At 44.2% G+C, this 18,155-nt stretch overlaps 1 non-coding gene across 1 annotated transcript; it reads right to left on the bottom strand.

Annotated features, from left to right (window-relative positions):
• Positions 1 to 3,788: 3,788 nt before the first annotated feature.
• Trnat-ugu lies at positions 3,789 to 3,863 on the bottom strand. The gene has a single exon. It is a non-coding gene; the product is annotated as a tRNA-Thr (tRNA).
• Positions 3,864 to 18,155: the final 14,292 nt, after the last annotated feature.

The following is an 18,155-nucleotide window of genomic DNA, read 5'->3' as shown; positions in this document are numbered from 1 at the left end:
CCATAGTGCTCAGAGCCATTTGAACCATTTGAACCATTATCGTAGAAGAAAACAATACCTTTTGACAGTAATCCTCGGCACTTGTTCTGTATTGAGCGGCAAAATTTCTTAATGGCCTCGCAGTAACCATGTGCATTGATTGTTTGGCCTCATGGTCAGAAATCCATGTCCCAAAAAACGGCGCACGTGACTTTTCGAGGTGTCAAGATTTGCTTAGGCTTAACCTTCGTTGCGGATGAAGTGTGCCTCCATTCCATTGATTCCGTTTTGTTTCATCCCCCGTGACTATCCAAGAAAGAAAACCATCGCCTTCTTCACTGTAGCGTGTCAAAAACTGAAGTGCACTGCCCATCCGTTGTTCTTCAGCAAGAATTTTGGGTACCCAACGCGAGGAAAGTTTTCGAAATATCAGTTTTTCAGTAACAATTTCATGAATTAGCGATAGTGAGATTTGCGGAACTTCCATAGCTAGGGCACTAAGTGTAAACTTACAGTTGTGCTTAATCTTCTCTTCAACTGTGTGGACCAGTTCATCAGTAACCATAGACGGTCGTCCATTTCGTTCCTCATCGTGCACTTGATCACGTCCTTTATTGAACAGTCTAACCCATCTTCTAACCACTGAATCACTCACAGCATTTTGTCCGTAAACCTCGCAGATTCGCCGGTGAATTTCCTTTGGTTTAACTTTCTTAGCATTTATAAAACGAATCAAAGATTTGATTTCACACGCGACGGCATTTTCAATCACGGCTGACATTATAAAGAAGCACTACAAAGCACACGTCGGCAGCAGCGATCTGAAAATAGCGTAGACTACGTGTCTTCTCCTTGAGTCAGAGTAACTGCCGCGCATGCTCGGTACTGCGATCGTAGCGCTGCCGCGAATTGAAATAGAAACGGAACTTACTTTGTGGACGATCCTCCTATGTCCCAATGACGCCTTTCGCCTGTATTGAGGCGTCTTCCGATTGGCCTACAGAAGAAATACAAAATGTCGGAATAGTGGCGTGACGCCATTTAGTGAGACTGGATTACCTACAAAATATTAAACAATTTGCCGATATTTGTCAGCGATGGGTTCGTGGGATACCGCGGATAAAATATTCCTGCAGGTAAATGCCCTTGTCAAAGCTATAAAAACACCGGGCAGTGCTGATACCACCAATGCAGAATATTTGTTGACGGAACCACAACTTCACTTCTGCTTGCACGTCTTCATATTAATCAAAATGAAGTCCTAAATGTTTTGGAAACAGATGAAAATCGGATGCGGTCAAGTAGGGACTATATGGAGGATGATAGATGACAGTGAACCAAAGTCATCCGATTGCTGCACACGTCGCAAAGCTCGTTTGCGGTTTGGCATTGTCACGCACCATGTCAGGAAGAACTCTTCGAATCTGTGCATTCCGTGTTTCTCACGCACCGACATAGGTAGCTCACACACCACCGTGTTACACGCTAGAATTCGGAGCTCTCTATCGGCAGCGGGTTGCGATTAGCGTCAGCAAAGTTCGAAAGTCGACAGACTAATATGCGTGACATGTAATAATACCTCAATCGATATCGAGAACAGAATAAGAACTTCAGACGCATTAATTTTCAGCACGCATACGTAACCTAAAGACTCCGCGGCTACTTGACACATTGATTGTAGACGTGAATAAGACGTTTCCGTTTCCGGCTTATTAGTAGGGCCCGAATTTTTATGTAATTTATTTTTTTTTATTTTCCTTCGGTCCTACGGACATGGAGGTGTAAATGTTCACAAATTATGTTGCCACCGTGGATATATTTCGTTATATGGTTACACGTTTCTACGTATTTCATTATAACTACATGCTTTTATACATTTTAGCTTTGATGCATAAAAATACGTATTACTGCCCTTTTTAAACTTCCTTAATCCTTCACCCCCTCAGTCATTAGCTTTCTTACAAGGATATCCGAATTCGAGCTAATGTAAAAGTTGAAGACATGATGTAAATCATCTAAAAACAGGTTGTACTGCAACAGGTGCGTGTAAATGCATTTGAGTTGATTTTTGAAGGACGTGCTTTCGTTTAATTTTATAAGATTCAGAATTTCAGTTCTGAAAAGTGCAGGATATACAATAGCGACAATAGTAGTAGTAACCATTACTGTGCGCTGTCGAGATTTGCATTGGGGAAGATAACATACTAGCAGTCAGAAATTTTCCTGCTACTGGAGATGTCTACCGACGCGGGGCGCGTGCGCGAAGAAAAGTTTGCCAAATAGTACTTCTCAAGAGCCCATGTCTCCTATTGCACCAAAATCAACATTTTTTTTAAATACTGTCATCAATCTTCTGCCACGAATTCCTCTCCTGCGCCAACCTCTTCATCTCGCGGTAGCGCTTGCAACCTACGTCCTCAATTATTTGCTGGATGTATTCCAATCTGTTTCCCTCTAAATTTTTTACCCTCGACAGCTCCTTCTACTACCAAGATTTCGTTTTACGATGGATGACGCTTTCGCTACTCAAGGGCACACTGCTCTGTTTCGACGTGTGATAAGGAGATCGGGTGCTGTATGAAGTCCCGACCTGAAAAACATGAGTGATGCACACACAGAGACCAAAGCAGTGCACTTGTCTAAAAAGTAAATATTGCTGACGCAGATGCGAAAGACTCCAAACTGCACACACGTTTTCTTTCTCGTGAGTGCCTGAAAATCGGGCGCTTCTACTCAGGTACTGTGAGCAAAATATTCCTGATGAATCACATTTTGAGTTAAAATTCCTTAGATTTTTGTTATCAGTAGACGCTAAGAAGTGTATGACGCTATGTAAGTATCCATATATGGACAGCAGTCGACGAAATTAAGATGGTATGCGTACGTGTTATTGGCAACCTCATTGTCAACAAACTCAAAGGAGGAGTACCCTGAAAGTAATTACTGATTTACTGAAAAATGTTGGTACGTACAACTGAGTCAAACGTACCTAGTTTTGTGAATGACGGTACTACAGTGATGCGTTTAGAGGAAATTCCATAAAAAATAGTCTTGTTTCGTATTTGGATGCTGGGACCTACATGTTGAAGACAGAAACTCCCCTACTCGTATTATACCGCATTTAATCCACTTCAGTTGGCTGGTTCATGCAATGCAACTTATCTCCGAAGACGTGCGACATAACTACTGACAGGTAAACAAAAGTTTGATGCACTAAGGAAGTGTTTCTCAAAGCTCGCATCGAGTGTTGCGCTATAGAGAACAGTTTCCTAACACAGCGTTGCCGCCAGAGCCTTTCTTGACAAGAATGGGACACACGGACTGAAGCTGCCCGTTTTTATAAAAAACGTTTCCAGGCTCCGAGAATTTTCAATTTCAGCACGACAGGCACAATGTGATTTCTCTACACCGAAAATCGAAAATGCTCTGGGTACATCCGTAGCAATTTCTTCTTCCTCGCCAGAGATGTTTAAGAATTAGTATCTATCCTTGCCTTTGCAAAAAACGTGAGAAATTGTTGAGAATGTCAAATGCAAGCTGGTTGACATGAGAGATGATATTGGGCAGAGAATAGTGAATACGTTTGACGTTGTTTTGGTACGGAATCCAGGCTCCTCAACTTTTGCTACTGTATAGATTCAGTGGGGCAGAAGACAGAGGAAAATGGTCCTGGCTTTAGAACATTTTCGATATCCCGTGCCTACAGTGCACAGCTCTCTCTCTATTAGAAATACGAAATTAGAAATACATTAATACCGTCAGTTGTGCACGGACGATGATATAGATCAACGGGGACAGGTGAAAACGTGTGCCCCGACCGGGACTCGAACCCGGGATCTCCTGCTTACATGGCAGACGCTCTGTCCATCTGAGCCACCGAGGGCACAGATGATAGTATGACTGCAAGGACTATCATGTCCGAAAGAACAGACACCATTTCCATATGAGCTCTCTGTCTCTCTCTTTTTCTCTCTCCCGAAGTGGCGCTTCTTGGCGGCTATTTTCGCGATGTGAGATTTAAAGCAGTCGGAGACGCCATCTTTTCCTCTCGTGATGCGCAGTGTAGAGGAAGTAGCTAGCAGTATGGGCCCCCTCCAGCGGTTGTGATATCTGTTTTCCTCCTTGAACAGCTGAGACGAGAATTTGTGGGTACACAGATGTCACATGTTCCAAGAAACCGTCTTGTGTATGAGACTGGAGGTAAATACTATTTAGTAACCTCGTGAAGTGGAAGTGTTATGGAGTTGTTTCCTCAGTTGTCAGGTTGCATAGAAACTCATTCACGAGTTGTGGAAGGACCAGATGGTGTTGGTCGCGTTCCACCAACTGTAGTGTAGTGTGTGCTTCCTGCTGCAAGTACCTGAAATAATTTATACTGATCTAATATATGGGGCCGGCCGGTCTGGCCGAGCGGTTCTAGGCGCGTCAGTGTGGAACCGCGCGACCGCTACGGTCGCAGGTTCGAATCCTGCTTCGGGCATGGATGTGTGTGATGTCCTTAGGTTAGTTAGGTTTAAGTAGTTCTAAGTTCTAGGGGACCGATGGCCTCTGCTGTTAAGTCCCATAGCCATTGGAACCAACCATTCTCTAATATATGGGCATGGTTTACAGAACCTCCACTTGACAAGCGATACGCAGTAGGGGATGAACATAAATGATTAGCCACTTAGAACTTCATTCGATTAAAAAGGAACTTTTTTTTCTTTCTTTTTGTCGTCAGTCTACCGACTGGTTTGATGCGGCCCGCCACGAATTCCTTTCCTGTGCTAACCTCTTCATCTCAGAGTAGCACTTGCAACCTACGTCCTCAATTATTTGCTTGACATATTCCAATCTCTGTCTTCCTCTACAGTTTTGCCCTCTACAGCTCCCTCTAGTACCATAGAAGTCATTCCCTCATGTCTTAGCAGATGTCCTATCATCCTGTCCCTTCTCCTTATCAGTGTCTTCCACATATTCCTTCCCTCTCCGATTCTGCGTAGAACCTCCTCATTCCTTACCTTATCAGTCCACCTAATTTTCAACATTCGTCTATAGCACCACATCTCAAATGCTTCGATTCTCTTCTGTTCCGGTTTTCCCACAGTCCATGTTTCACTACCATACAATGCTGTACTCCAGACGTACATCCTCAGAAATTTCTTCCTCTAATTAAGGCCGGTATTTGATATTAGTAGACTTCTCTTGGCCAGAAAAGCCTTTTTTGCCATAGCGAGTCTGCTTTAGATGTCCTCCTTGCTCCGTCAGTCATTGGTTATTTTACTGCCTAGGTAGCAGAATTCCTTAACTTCTTTGACTTCGTGACCATCAATCCTGATGTTAAGTTTCTCGCTGTTCTCATTTCCACTACTTCTCATTACCTTCGTCTTTCTCCGATTTACTCTCAAACCGTACTGTGTACTCATTAGACTGTTCATTCCGTCCAGCAGATCATTTAATTCTTCTTCACTTTCACTCAGGATAGGAATGTCATCAGCTAATCGTATCATTGATATCCTTTCACCTTGTATTTTAATTCCACTCCTGAACCTTTCTTTTATTTCCATCATTGCTTCCTCGATGTACAGATTGAAGAGTAGGGGCGAAAGGCTACAGCCTTGTCTTACACCCTTCTTAATACGAGCACTTCGTTCTTGATCGTCCACTCTTGGTTGTTGTACATATTGTATATGACCCGTCTGCCGTCTCTCCCTATAGCTTACCCCTACTTTTTTCAGAATCTCGAACAGCTTGCACCATTTAATATTGTCGAACGCTTTTCCCAGGTCCACAAATCCTATGAAAGTGTCTTGATTTTTCTTTAGCCTTGCTTCCATTATTAGCCGTAACGTCAGATATTACCTCTCTCGTCCCTTTACTTTTCCTAAAGTCAAACTGATCGTCACCTAACGCATTCTCAATTTTCTTTTCCATTCTTCTGTATATTATTCTTGTAAGCAGCTTCGATGCATGAGCTGTTAAGCTGATTGTGCGATAATTCTCGCTCTTGTCAGCTCTTGCCGTCTTCGGAATTGTGTGGATGATGCTTTTCCGAAAGTCAGATGGTATATCGCCAGACTCATATATTCTACACAGCACCGTGAATAGTCGATTTGTTGCCACTTCCCCCAATGATTTTAGAAATTCTGATGGAATGTTATCTATCCCTTCTGCCTGATTTGACCGTAAGTCCTCCAAATCTCTTTTAAATTCCGATTCTAATACTGGATCCCCTAGCTCTTCTAAATCGACAACAGTTTCTTCTTCTATCACATCAGACAAATCTTCACCCTCATAGAGGCTTTCAATGTATTCTTTCCACCTATCTGCTCTCTCCTCTGCATTTAACAGTGGAATTACTGTTGCACTCTTAATGTTACCACCGTTGCTTTTAATGTCACCAGACCAATGCTGAGTCTGTCCTTCCGACAATCATATCTTTTTCGATGTCTTCACATTTTTCCTGCAGCCATTTCGTCTTAGCTTCCCTGCACTTCCTATTTATTTCATTCCTCAGCGACTTGTATTTTTGTATTCCTGATTTTCCCGGAACATGTTTGTACTTCCTCCTTTCATCAATCAACTGAAGTATTTCTTCTGTTACCCATGGTTTCTTCGCAGCTACCTTCTTTGTACCTATGTTTTCCTTCCTAACTTCTGTGATGGTACTTTTTACAGATGCCCATTGCTCTTCAACTGTACTGCCTACTGCGCTATTCCTTATTGCTGTATCTATAGCGTTAGAGAACTTCAAACGTATCTCGTCATTCCTTAGTACTTCCGTATCCCACTTCTTTGTGTATTGATTCTTCCTGACTAATGTCTTTAACTTCAGCCTACTCTTCATCACTACTATATTGTGATCTGAGTCTATATTTGCTCCTGGGTACGCCTTACAATCCAGTATCTGATTTCGGAATCTCTGTCTGACCATGATGTAATCTAATTGAAATCTTCTCGTATCTCCCGGCCTTTTCCAAGTATACCTCCTCCTCTTGTGATTCTTGAACAGGGTATTCGCTATTACTAGCTGAAACGTGTTACAGAACTCAAGTCTTTCTCCTCTTTCATTCCTTGTCCCAAGCCCATATTCTCCTGTAACCTTTTCTTCTACTCCTTCCCCTACAACTGCATTCCAGTCGCCCATGACTATTAGATTTTCGTCCCCTTTACATACTGCATTACTCTTTCAATATCCTCATACACTTTCTCTATCTGTTTATCTTCAGCTTGCGACGTCGGCATGTATACCTGAACTATCGTTGTCGGTGTTGGTCTGCTGTCGATTCTGATTAGAACAACCCGGTCACTGTACTGTTCACAGTAACACACCCTCTGCCCTACCTTCCTATTCATAACGAGTCCTACGCCTGTTATACCATTTTCTGCTGCTGTTGATATTAGCCGATACTCATCTGACCAGAAATCCATGCCTTCCTTCCACTTCACTTCACTGACCCCTACTATATCTAGATTGAGCCTTTGCATTTCCCTTCTCAGATTTTCTAGTTTCCCTATCACGTTCAAGCTTCTGACATTCCACGCCCCGACTCGTAGAACGTTATCCTTTCGTTGATTATTCAATCTTTTTCTCATGGTAACCTCCCCCTTGGCAGTCCCCTCCCGGAGATCCGAATGGGGGCTATTCCGGAATCTTTTGCCAATGGAGAGATCATCATGATACTTCTTCAGTTACAGGCCACATGTCCTGTGGATATACGTTACGTGTCTTTAATGCAGTGGTTTCCATTGCCTTCTGCATCCTCATGTCGTTGATCATTGCTGATTCTTCCGCCTTTAGGGGCAATTTCCCACCCCTAGGACAAGAGAGTGCCCTGAACCTCTATCCGCTCTTCCGCCCTCTTTGACAAGGCTGTTGGCAGAATGAGGCTGACTTCTTATGCCGGAAGTCTTCGGCCGCCAATCCTGAACGTGGTATACACATACAATAAGACTTCCGAAATCAGATATTGTGTTGTAAGGTGTGCCCAGAAGCAGATATAGATTCAGATCACAATTAAGTAGTGATGAAGAGTAGAATGAAATTTGAGAACACCGTACTACGTGTCAATGGGAAGGTAGTAGGATACGGAAGTACTGATCAGTACTGAGAAGCGTCTGAAGTTCGCTAAAGATGTTGACACTATGATAAGGAATACCACAATAGAAATTCAGCTGAATAGGAGTGGTCATCTCAGTGAAATCACTGGTGCTGAAAAAGCAAACACAGATACTAGGGAGATAATTGCGAAGAAACATTGGGCAAGAGAATAAATACTTCAACTGGTTGACGAAAGGAGGAAGTACAAAAATGTTCAGGGAAAGACAGGAATAAAGCAGTATAAATCACTTAGCATTTAAATAAATAGAAAACTGAGGGAAGCAAAGGCGAAATGGCTGCCGCAAATACACTGCCGGAAAGAATTAGTACACCCTTTTGGATGTTTCCAATTCACTCAAGATTTATTGTTATAATAGTGCATTTGGAGTACACGAAACGATTACTCTTACAGACCAATAGCACAAGCGATTCTGAGGTAACAGCTATCGACCCATGCTAACACGCCCACATTAGTAAATGGTTTAGCCTCCACGGGTAGGCGGTGACTCTGGCATCCAGACCTCTGCGACCTGTTCGCGCAGTTCTATAAGAATTGTTGGCTGACGAGCCGCACGAGTCACTTTTCATCCCATCATAGCCTCGATATACTTGATTGGAGGCAAATCCGGAGATGGTGCTGGCCGGGGAAGTTCCTGCACGTCTTGCAGAGCACGTTGAATTTTACGAGCAAGATCAGCAAAAGAACCACTCTAGAAGCATTCTGCACGTGCCGAGCGCTAGTTAGCGTTCCCTCCAGAAACATCAAAGGTGAAAGAGGCTTGTGTCTTATCGAACCGCACACCCCAAAGCCTGGGGTGAGGCCAGTGTGCCTTGGACGGATGCACTGTACGAGACAACGCTCACCAGGTCTACGAGCAAACGACCTCACTTGAGTGCAGCCAGAACCTTCTTTTATCGCTGAAGTCCACGGTGCAGCATGCCATCTTCTAAGTGATCCTCTGACGGCACCATCGCAGCTGTACATATCGATGCTGTGGCGTGCGTAGGCTACAGCTGTACGTGCCCGCAGTGCCACTGCTAACGAACTAGCTCGCATCAGTTCGTGTTGACACGTCTGGGCTCAAAGCCCTCTTATCCGTGCTGTGCCAGCTGTGCAATATCAGAATAAGACCACCGACGAAGAGCAGGAAATGAAACTTGCTTTGCTACCATTCTGTGGCTCTGTGTCGGGCAAGATAATTACCGAGACCAGTTAAAGACGCAGTAGGTCTCAGAATACCTGGAGTCTACGAAATACCTTGTGAGTGTGGCCAGAAGTACATCGGACAAACAGTGCGCACTGTATAACAAAGCAGAAAAGATCATGAGATTGTCTATTCTATCCAGAGAAATCTGCGTTAGCTGAGGATGCGTTAGAAAACGGTCACCACATAAAATTTGACGATACTTCTGTCGTGGCTCGCACTAACGGCTTCTGGGACAGGTTAATAAAGGAAGCTATTGAAATAAAAATTACCGCAAACACCCTGAATACAGACGGTGGCTTGCAGCTCAGCGCTGTGTGGGATCCAGCGATCGCGCGGTTGAAGAGGGCACATCGAACGCCGACTCAAAACATGCCCATATATGGCAATGTCACGGGCAGCAGTGACGTCACAGCCGGCAGCTAGCGTATATAAGGGCGCACCAACAGCCCACTGGCTGTCATACCACTTGACAATGGCCAAGGAGTGCTTGGAAGAATGGTCGTGTAGTTTTAAGCAATTTATGTGATTGGAAACCCGAGAACATTTAGTTCAATGTTATCGCCGCGAGACTCTGCATTCATACATTACAGATGCATTGCTCTGTGATCGATGTTTAGTTTGCTTTGGTCCTAACAAACCAGTGGTATTCCAAGATGACGTTTTCGCACAGAATTGGAGATAACGACAGACCTATTGCTTTCGCATCAAAAATGTTGTCCAAAGCTCAGTGTAACTATTCACAAATCGAGAAAGAGGCTGTGGCTATTGTGCATGCTGTCACCAAATTTCATCAGTATTTGTATGACAGAAAATTCTACTTAGTAATGGATCACAAGCCTCTGAAGTCCTTGGTTCATCCGACGAATCCGGTTCCTGTACGAACTGCCCAAAAATTGCAAAGCCGGGCTTTGTTCTTGTCTCAATACCAGTATGAGATTTTTTATCGTCCGACAGCTCAACATGGTGATGCGGAAGCGCTTTCACACCTTCCAATTGGCCCTGACACAAACTTTGACGCTTCTGCTGCATGGTGTTGTTACATCGATGGTCAGGATTCTGAATTACTTCAGTCTTCTCTGCTGAATTATAATAAAATTGCACAGGCCACGGACGCTGATCCAGATTTGAACATTTTGCTAACATACATTCGCACATCTTGACATCACTCATTGAATAGCATAAAGAACTCTGTCATGCGCTGATACTTGACACGTTGACATAGCCTCGCTGTACAGAAAAGTGTAATTCTTGTTCAAAATGGTTCAAATGGCTCTGAGCACTATGGGACTTAACTTCTGAGGTCATCAGTCCCCTAGAACATAGAACTAATTAAACCTAACTAACCTAAGGACATCACACACATACATGTCCGAGGCAGGATTCGAACCTACGACCGTAGCGGTCGCGCGGTTCCAGACTGTAGCGCCTAGAACCGCTCGTTCAAAATGACAGTGGACAGTCACGTGTGTTGATCCCTAAGGCTTTGCAAAAAGAAGTGTTGTAGTTACTTTACCAAGGGCACTGGGGATTGGTCGTACGAAACAGTTAGCGTGTCTACATCTACATCTACATCCATACTCCGCAAGCCACCTGACGGTGTGTGGCGGAGGGTACCTTGAGTACCTCTATCGGTTCTCCCTTCTATTCCAGTCTCGTATTGTTCGTGGAAAGAAGGATTGTCGGTATGCCTCTGTGTGGGCTCCAATCTCTCTGATTTTATCCTCATGGTCTCTTCGCGAGATATACGTAGGAGGGATCAATATACTGCTTGACTCTTCGGTGAAGGTATGTTCTCGAAACTTTGACAAAAGCCCGTACCGATCTACTGAGCGTCTCTCCTGCAGAGTCTTCCACTGGAGTTTATCAATCATCTCCGTAACGCTTTCGCGATTACTAAATGATCCTGTAACGAAGCGCGCTGCTCTCCGTTGGATCTTCTCTATATCTTCTAGCAACCCTATCTGGTACGGATCCCACACTGCTGAGCAGTATTCAAGCAGTGGGCGAACAAGCGTACTGTAACCTACTTCCATTGTTTTCGGATTGCATTTCCTTAGGATTCTTCCAATGAATCTCAGTCTGGCATCTGCTTTACCGACGATCAACATTATATGATCATTCCATTTTAAATCACTCCTAATGCGTACTCCCAGACAATTTATGGTATTAACTGCTTCCAGTTGCTGACCTGCTATTTTGTAGCTAAATGATAAAGGATCTATCTTTCTGTGTATTCGCAGCACATTGCACTTGTCTACATTGAGATTCAATTGCCATTCTCTGCACCATGCGTCAATTCGCTGCAGATCCTCCTGCATTTCAGTACAATTTTCCATTGTTACAACCTCTCGATACACCACAGCATCATCTGCAAAAAGCCTCAGTGAACTTCCAATGTCATCCACAAGGTCATTTATGTATATTGTGAATAGCAACGGTCCTATAACACTCCCCTGCGGCACACCTGAAATCACTCTTACTTCGGAAGACTTCTATCCATTGAGAATGACATGCTGCGTCCTGTTATCTAGGAACTCCTCAATCCAATCACACAATTGGTCTGATAGTCCATATGCTCTTACTTTCTTCATTAAACGACTGTGAGGAACTGTATCGAACGCCTTGCGGAAGTCAAGAAACACGGCATCTACCTGTGAAGCCGTGTCTATGGCCCTCTGAGTCTCGTGGACGAATAGCGCGAGCTGGGTTTCACACGACCGTCTTTTTCGAAACCCATGCTGATTCCTACAGAGTAGATTTCTAGTCTCCAGAAAAGTCATTATACTCGAACACAATACGTGTTCCAAAATTCTACAACTGATCGACGTTAGAGATATAGGTCTATAGTTCTGCACATCTGCTCGACGTCCCTTCTTGAAAACGGGGATGACCTGTGCCCTTTTCCAATCCTTTGGAACGCTACGCTCTTCTAGAGACCTACGGTACACCGCTGCAAGAAGGGGGGCAAGTTCCTTCGCGTACTCTGTGTAAAATTGAACTGGTATCCCATCAGGTCCAGAGGCCTTTCCTCTTTTGAGCGATTTTAATTGTTTCTCTATCCCTCTGTCATCTATTTCGATATCTACCATTTTGTCATCTGTGCGACAATCTAGAGAAGGAACTACAGTGCAATCTTCCTCTGTGAAACAACTTTGGAAAAAGACATTTAGTATTTCGGCCTTTAGTCTGTCATCCTCTGTTCCAGTAAGATTTTGGTCACAGAGTGTCTGGACATTTTGTTTTGATCCACCTACCGCTTTGACATAAGGCCAAAATATCTTAGGATTTTCTGCCAAGTCAGTACATAGAACTTTACTATCGAATTCAATGAACGCCTCTCGCATAGCCCTCCTCACACTACATTTCGCTTCGCGTAATTTTTGTTTGTCTGCAAGGCTTTGGCTATGTTTATGTTTGCTGTGAAGTTCCCTTTGCTTCCGCAGCAGTTTTCTAACTCGGTTGTTGTACCACGGTTGCTCTTTTCCATCTCTTACGATCTTGCTTGGCACATACTCATCTAACGCATTATGTACGACGGTTTTGAACTTTGTCCACTGATCCTCAACACTATCTGTACTTGAGACAAAACTTTTGTGTTGAGCCATCAGGTACTCTGAAATCTGCTTTTTGTCACTTTTTCTAAACAGAAAAATCTTCCTACCCTTTTTAATATTCCTATTTACGGCTGAAATCATCGATGCCGTAACCGCTTTATGATCGCTGATTCCCTGTTCTGCGTTAACTTTTTCAAATACTTCGGGTCTGTTTGTCACCAGAAGGTCTAATATGTTATCGCCACGAGTCGGTTCTCTGTTTAACTGCTCAAGGTAGTTTTCAGATAAAGCACTTAAAAAAATTTCGCTGGATTCTTTGTCCCTGCCACCCGTTATGAACGTCTGAGTCTCCCAGTCTATATCCGGCAAATTAAAATCTCCACCCAGAACTATAACATGGTGGGGAAATCTACTCGAAATATTTTCCAAATTATCCTTCAGGTGCTCAGCCGCAAAAGCTGCTGAGCCAGGGGACCTATAAAGACATCCAGTTACCATGTCTGAGCCTGCTTTAACAGTGACATTCAACCAAATCATTTCACATTTCGGATCTCCGTCAATTTCCTTCGATACTATTGCACTTCTTATCGCTATAAACACGCCTCCCCCTTCACTGTCCAGCCTGTGTCTGCGGTATACATTCCAATCTGAGTTTAGGATTTCATTACTATTTACGTCTGGTTTCAGACAACTTTCTGCCCCTAGTACTATATGAGCGTTGTCGACACTGTACTTGGCAGGGTACGGACACCCAAATAGAAAAGATGAAGTCACAGTGTAACGCATCTGCGGAAAATCGGTCCGCTCCGCCACAAAAACTCTCTTCTTGGTTCAATTGACTCTGAGCACTATGGGACTTGACATCTGGGGTCATCAGTCCCCTAGAACTTCGAACTACTTAAACCTAACTACCCTAAGGACACCACGCACGTCCGTGCCCGAGGCAGTATTCGAACCTGCGACCGTAGCAGTCGCGCGGTTCCGGGCTGAAGCGCCTAGAACTGCTCGGCCACCGCGGCCGGTCTTCTGCTTGGCCTAAGTCTCATCGCCATGGCAACGTGTGCACATAGACTTTGCGGGACATTTTTGGAACACTCGTTGGTTGACTTTGGTTGACTCCTGTAGCAAATTTCCTTTTGTTGTGTCAATGAATTCAACGTCACGTAACACAATTCAGGTGTTGTCATTGATTTTTTGCCTCGAAGGTTTACCTGAAGTAATAGTGTCAGACAACTGACCTCAGTTCACGTCAATTGAATAAGAAACATTCTGTGAACGCAATGGCATACAACATCTAACTCGTGCACTGTTCCATCCGCAGTGAACGGCGAAGCGGAACGTTTTGTCAGAACATTCAAGCAGCAGGTGGCCAAACTTCGCTACGCACACACCAGGGATCAAGCACTGCAACTGTTTCTCGCCTCATCGTTCACACCCACGAAGTGGACCATCGTTTCACGGCCGCCGCCATCGGACACTGCTTCACCCTCCCGAGCATCCTGCGCCGAAGGAAGGCTGCGAGTATGGCTTCCCACCGTGTGATATTATCTTTTATAGGGTTTTTAGCGGCAGCAGACGGTGGGTGCAAGGCGAGATCGTCCGTCGACTTGGCGCTTGCGTGCATCTTCTTTCAGGTCCAGATGGCTTGCAGCGCCGCCATCAAATTCAGCTTTGCCTCTGTCGTGTACACAATGATCTTTCAGTCTCTCTTCCCCGGATTCACAGATCCAGAGCCACAGCAGCCGCCAGAGGGTGTCCTCACGATACCGCGGGATGACCCCATGGAGAGCGAGCGTTCGCCTTCACCTCTCGTCCTACCGATGGAGCTGGACCCGCCCAACCCCAGCAGTCGCCGACTTCTGCATCTGGTTCATGGCATCAGGAGGTGGACGCGTACCCTTCTGGTCGTTTTCCGGGTTACGTTTCTGCCAGAGCGCAGGCGGGGGTACGGCATGAAGCTTGACGTCCCCTGTAGCCACAGCTTCCGGCCTGGCGATGCGCCCACATTCCTATCTCCCCCGCCGTGGTCCCACTCCGTGCACGACGCACGACGACGGTCCGTCGCTTTGGGGGGGGGGGGGGGGGAAGGGGGGGGGGAGGAGGGGAGGAGAGGAATGTTCTGGCGCAACCACAAGCGCCAGAGCGAAGATGAAGAACGCAAGTGAAGAGAAGGCGGTGAGACGATGTCGGCCAATGGTGCTCTGATTAGGACCGCACCATGACAGGAGCGGCCTCTACGAGAAGAGAATATAAGCGCCTCTCCTGCCAGCCTCGGACGCTCAGTATACGGACAGTGTTCACACAGTTGAAGACCGGCACTCGCAGTACAGTTATTAGTGATCCATATCCATTGCTTGTTTGGACATTGTATATAGCCAAGAACATTACTGTTTGAATGTCGCCCATCGCGTACGACACTTGTTGTAAATGCCAGTTAAATATTGTCATTCTTCTTATTTGTGATAAAAATTGTGAATGTGATTTTACTTGAATTGTTATATAGCATTTCGAGAACGCAGTATCCTTTAGTCACCCCGTACGAGACGAGTGGAGAGGATCCCACAATTTCTTCGCTGCAACACCCCTAACACTCCACAAATGTTTCCAGCTGTCTCTATTATCCGTAACCTTCTATGAAATCTAAAGAGAAGAAAATGTCACAAATGTTAGGCTTTTTTCCCGTCTCACGCTCACTCATAAACGATGTTCCTCATAACCCTCAATTTTGTCACATCCAGTAAGTCATCGCAAGAACGATTTTAGAACCTCAAATAAAACGTGACGACTTTACTTATAACAAATTGCGTGACGACATGCCAGAGCAAATCTCCAGGATCGAAGTGGATCAATCTTTTTTCAGGAAAATTTTTCCTGCTGTAGTAGATTACGTAGTTTAATGCTTTTCTCATATGCTGCGTGAGCGAGGGTCACAGTACTGTTGTATATACAGCTATATCATACGACATGCGGTTTACAAGTTGAAGTGGTGAAAGAGCTCCATATTTCGCCTTTGAGTTTACATTGCGCCACATTTGCCACTACACCACTAATTCATACGGCACCACTGCAGCTCATGTGGAAAGCAGTTGTTCGTGTAGGAACTTCGTCGTACTGCTTTATGTTACCAGGTCGTGTAGATGGCCATTGTGTCATTTTGAGTCAGTGAGAGCAGAATTACGCATTGATTAGCCGAGGAGTATAATGGACGGTGATGGGGCAGAACAAGAATACACGTGCTTTGCAAAGGCTGTAATCCAACTGCAGCGAGTCAAAACTGTCATCCATTACGGAAATACCGATTTTATAACAAAATCATGAGACAGCATTACGTGCAGTTCGGTTTTCAGTTGGAATGATTCTAGTTTCGTAACACCAACTGACAACGTGCTTCCAATTCCAAATTAAATATGCTATCCTTCCGCTACCGACTTGAGGAGAGCCGGTGTATGTTGGGTCATGAACGGGGCGAAACTCACGCCAAGTAATAACTCGGTCACCAGTAAGCTTTCTTAGACCAGTTATTCTATTTCATCAACGAACCAATCGTTAGGGCACATGGTACTTGTTTATTATCGTGTTAGAACTACCCAGTGTCGGGATTTGACACATTTGGTCCGATACACTTCCATAGTTTCGTTGCTTCCCCAAGATTCCAAAAGCTTCAAGGTCTCCACTAAAGGCGCTTGCCTGGGTTTGAATCCTGGTCCAGCACATACATTTTCGTCATTGCAATTCAAGCAGTAGCATATGCACGCCAAACTCCAGGTAGAAAAACAATTATGATTTTTAACGTCAGTTCATGCCACGCCAACAACAAATGGTGCGTGTTCGACACACGCCTACTGATCGAACACATAGCTTTCCATCACGTGATTTTAGGTTCAAACATGCTACTCCTATCTCCAGGTGAAAATGAATTCAGTAGTTAGTATGCGGTCAACGACGATGATATGTACGGGATTCGGGTCCCAGTCAGCACAGAACGTTTCATTGAGACATGAACTCATTTCGCTACTGGCAAGAAAAAAAAGAAAAACCGATGTTTAACGTACATTAGAGGCTTGCAAACGATGGCGGTAGGTGCTGGATTCGAATCCCAGAAAGGCAAAACCTTTTCGTCTGTCATTACAGTTTCAGATATTTTGCTACTGGAGAAAAACTTTGATATTTAACATTCTGTTGCAGTTAGTTAACAAAATTAATATGTGCTGGGTTCGGATGCCCATCCAAATTTTACGTTGCGTCGGTTCAAGTATAAGCATGCACACACTTTGTAACTTCTGACTGAAACTGTATCTACGATCTTCTGTTGTTTGTTAACACGCACAATAGTTGTTGATTAGGAGTCCCGTATCCTGCTCCCCTCTAAAAATTGTCGTCACGTAACTATAAGCTGAACTTTCTTTTTGATATATCATTTCTGTAATAAGTTACAGTTTACAAGTGTTAAAGACTCATCTTTTGTGACGAGTTTCCTGATATTTGCGTTGCCATGGTATTAATTTGCTTCTAGGTTGATAACCATACTGGGAAGTGTTTTCTAGTCCCAGTACTAACTGTTTTGTCAAACGACTGTGCTGAAAGCGAATTAGAGGACCTGCAAGGAAGTTAAGTGGTTAACATACAGATCAGGCGGAACTTAAGTTAGGTCGTTCGGATACTTTTAAGCATGATAGTGCATTCTCAGCAGCTTCTTCCTCAAATTCAGACCGATGTTTGATACTAGCAGACTTCTCTTGGGCTGGAATGCCCTCTTTACCTGTGCTAATCTGCTTTTTATGTCTTACTTACTTCATGCATCATTGTTATCTTGCTTCCAGCACTGTAGAATTCCGTAACTTCGCCTACTTCGTAGTCACCAATGTTGGTGTTAATCCCAATATCTCATTCCTGCTGTTCCTCATTAGTTTCGTCTTTCTTCAGTTTGCTCTCAACCCATATTCTGTAGTCATCAGATTGTTCATTCCATTCAACAGGCCCTGTGACTGTTTTTCATATCCACCGCGGGTAGCTATGTCATTTGCGAACCATATTACTGACACCCTTTCATCATGAACTTTAATCCAAATCTTCCACATTTATTTCTGCTATTGTTTCTTCGACGTATTGCTTGAACAAGGAAGGACGAAAGAATACATCCATGATTTAATATCATTTTTAATCCTAGCACTTTGTTCTCGGCCTTCCATTCTTATATTTACCTCTGGTTGTTTGTACATCCATAATAGTGTATAAAGATGCCACGTCGGTACTGTTTCCTAAAATCTCGAAAAGTTATTGATCACTTTACTGCAGTTTTTACATGCTGCTGTTCTGACGGACATTGATCACAGA

Source organism: Schistocerca americana, chromosome 2 (genome assembly GCF_021461395.2).
Source record: "Schistocerca americana isolate TAMUIC-IGC-003095 chromosome 2, iqSchAmer2.1, whole genome shotgun sequence".
Classification (NCBI taxonomy): Eukaryota; Metazoa; Arthropoda; class Insecta; order Orthoptera; family Acrididae; genus Schistocerca; species Schistocerca americana.
Note: the sequence above shows the minus strand (reverse complement) of the source record. Positions and strands in the feature narration are given on the sequence as shown.